The sequence below is a fragment of the Myxine glutinosa genome, chromosome 7 (genome assembly GCF_964187855.1).
Source record: "Myxine glutinosa chromosome 7, kmMyxGlut1.1, whole genome shotgun sequence".
NCBI lineage: Eukaryota > Metazoa > Chordata > Myxini > Myxiniformes > Myxinidae > Myxine > Myxine glutinosa.
In genome coordinates this window covers 60,053,845-60,057,390 of record NC_136267.1, presented here as the reverse complement: position 1 = coordinate 60,057,390, position 3,546 = coordinate 60,053,845, and the positions used below count along the sequence as shown (strand labels likewise).

Here is a 3,546-nt window from a genome sequence, read left to right as displayed (position 1 = left end):
AGGGGTCCACTCTTCCCCCATCCACACCTTCGCACCATGCACACCACTCCGTACCACTTACTCCAACTCTCTCCACACACCTGTACTTGCACACCTGTGCTCTCACACCTGGTGCCACCTGCACCCTTCTCTCCCCAAGCGCATTCGCGCTGATCCACAACACTCACCACTCATACACTGCTCCACACACCTGTCCAGTTGCACACCTATGCAATCACACCTGTTCAATTCTCACACACACACGGCATCATCTCAGCTAACTACTCCCTTCTGAAACTTGCGCTTCCCAGTCGTCCCTTTAAACTATTGCGCTCCCTCGTCATTATAATCCACACTAATCTACCTGCGTCCCCACTACAGGTATCAGTCACTAACTAAACTTAACGTTACCTAATGTCAATCTCTTCTAGATCCCTATCATTATATCCTAACCCACCCGGGCTAGTTTTCACTGCCATACACCCAATAAGCTATTGCTCCTTTGCCCCCACATGGGAAGGATGGTGGATTTGCCATCCCACCACATCGGGGGTCTCTCACTACCAATTTTGCACATCAAATTTCAATAAAACAAAAATTTGCCAATCACTACCCATCATCTGCCAATCACTACTGCCAATCCCTTGCCAATCATCAAATTTTGTTTTTCTCTAATTTTGGGTCCAAAACACTAACCTCATCACCCAGTCGACTCACTAATACCTCTCGGTGCGCCAATCCCTGTCCAAACCCCGGCTTCGTAAAGCCAAGCAATGGATAGTAGTGTAATAATGTTGCTTCTGGGACACCTCCGTTTAACATGGGAAATCCCTATCTAATGTCATTTACCCCCTTGTCTTTTTCAAAAATCATAAACACCTCTATTTCTCCCACCCTCATCTTTATGAACCTTTTGTCTGTAGTACCTATCCTTAATGTTGTTCATTAGACCACTCAAACACTACAAATATTTGTTTTCTCTTATAGACCTATCATCCTTCTTCTACATATCATCTGGCAGATTAATCTTTGACCCATTCACTTCCATATTGACCCTAAAGACCTCTATTTCTCTCACCCTGTTCTTTACGAACCTTCTAACCTTTTGACATGTTATCCTTATTCATTAGACCACTTAAACACCTGTGATCCTTCTGACCTCATGGACCTTTTAACCTTTTACTCTTAATATCATCTGGTGAATATGGCCCACTCAAACAACGACCCTACAAATATTTCTTTATGCGTGGGAAATAATTTAATTCTCCTCCAACTTCCATCACCATACTCAAACCTTTTTTTATTAATTCTTCGCTTTTGAGAAATGACGTTGTTTCAATGACTTGGATAACTTCCCAGAAAGATTTCATTGTCTTATTTCCTGTTATTCACACACGCTCAGGGCTTCCCCGAAATGACTGCATGTCGTCATTTCAAGAAAATACATTTTGTTCATTATAAAAAGAGAGGTCTCCGAATGGGACATTTAAACATTGTGAACGAAGATGAGCTTGTCTTATTCCAGTCTTTCCTCTGATGAAGAATACTCGCCAGGACATTGGTAAGTTCATTTGGTATTAAACACTGTTAATGAGAGCTTTGTATGTATTAATTATACAACTAATAATTTATTTTTCCTATTCATTGCAGCAATTCAAATATTGTAAATATCCTGGCAGAATTTCAAGTTGTTTCTCAAGAGTTCCACAACGAACTGAATACGGGTTTGAATAACCTACCTCCGAGATGGTGGGCTCAGAATGAATTCAATGTTTCACCATTCTTAGAAAATTCACGTGAAAGGTATGATAGAAAATAAAAAACGAGAGGTGTGTGCATGTGTGTGTGCATGTGTGTGTGTGTATGTGTATGTGTGTGTATGTGTGTGTGTGTATGTATCTGTGAATGTGTGTGTGTATGTGTATGTGTGTGTTCTTGTGTGTATGTATCTATGAATGTGTGTGTGTGTGTGTGTGTGTGTGTATGTGTGTGTGTGTATGTATCTGTGAATGTGTGTATGTGTTTGTGTGTGCGTTCGTGTGTGTATGTGTGTGTGTGTATGTATCTGTGAATGTGTGTGTGTATGTGTATGTGTGTGTTCTTGTGTGTATGTATCTATGAATGTGTGTGTGTGTGTGTGTGTGTGTGTGTGTGTGTGTGTATGTGTGTGTGTGTATGTATCTGTGAATGTGTGTATGTGTTTGTGTGTGCGTTCGTGTGTGTATGTGTGTGTGTGTATGTATCTGTGAATGTGTGTGTGTATGTGTATGTGTGAATGTGTATGTGTGTGTATGTGTGTGTATGTGTGTGTGCGTGTGTGTGATGTTTTGTCAAGCTTACTTCAACATAGTAATTTCTCCTTATTTTGTTTGCAGCCTTGAAGACCAAAGCTTGGAGTGGGACGATTTTGATTTTCCAAAGAGTGGTTATTTCCCGTCAACATGTGGTACCCTAAATTTTCAACTCGACCACTTGAACACAAAGCTCGATTTTTTCGAGGTAAGCATGTGTGTACGTGTGTGTGGTTCACCGTTTATAATAGGTACACCATATCCCTGCGCATCGTAAGAGGTGATTCAGGGTTGGTGTCAGGAAGGGCATCCGACCCTATATTAATAATAATAATAATAATACATTTATTTTGTATAGCGCTTTTCAAGACGCTTTGACATGGAACATAAATATGAAATAAATATCTCTCCCCTCTTGTCTTTAATAGAAAGAGATTCAAAACCTGAAGACATCTGCTGAACCAACCTTTGACTTGTGCTGGGAAGAAATTGATGACTTATGCTGGGGAGAAGTTGAATGTATACCTCAAGAAAAATGTTTTAATAATATAAAGATTTTAATGTTTTCAATATTTATATATATTTGTTTTGTTTACAATTATTTAATTCTTAATTACAAAAAGAGAATAAAGGAGGGAACGGGGAGGTGCACCCCTGCCAAAGACCCTTCACCCCCCTCATCCCACCCCTCCCCTCCCCTTGTGTGTGTGGGGAAGGTGGGGGTGGGATGAGGGGGGTGAAGGGTCAAGGGTGGGGGTGCACGGAGGGTGGGGGATGATGGGTGTGGTCTGTGTGGGCGGGGTCTGTGTGGGCGGGGTCTGTGTGGGCGGGGTCTGTGTGGGCGGGGTCTGTGTGGGCGGGGTCTGTGTGGGCGGGGTCGGTGTGGGCGTGGCTTATGATTTTTTATTTATTTAATTTTTTTTTTTATTACCACTAATTAAATTAGCTAATCTGGGTGGGGTGAATAGAAATGTTGTTTAATGAATTATTAGCTTTGTTTTTTGTAATTCTTGCGAGTAAAATGAACCCAAGATTTCCTCTCCATTTAAATCATATAATTTGTAGGTCCAAGGGACTGTATCCATTACATCAATGATTTTAAATAATTCACGAGTCCATTTTTGTGTATAACCTTTCTCAAAATGGCTTTTCCATTTGTATATCCTTACCATATCACCAACTTTGAACTTGGGCTTTCTCAAATTAATCTCCTTTTCATATTCTAATTTTGTAAATGTTTCTGATGGTTTTGATTGTGTTGATGAATGAACTGTAT

General features: G+C 40.6%; 1 long non-coding RNA gene across 1 annotated transcript; it reads left to right on the top strand.

The window, feature by feature from the left end:
• Window positions 1-1,199: 1,199 nt before the first annotated feature.
• LOC137430659 (uncharacterized) lies at window positions 1,200-2,893 on the top strand. The gene is made up of 4 exons (XR_013623957.1): window positions 1,200-1,540; window positions 1,630-1,782; window positions 2,355-2,478; window positions 2,699-2,893. It is a non-coding gene; the product is annotated as an uncharacterized LOC137430659 (long non-coding RNA).
• The last annotated feature ends 653 nt before the right edge of the window (window positions 2,894-3,546 follow it).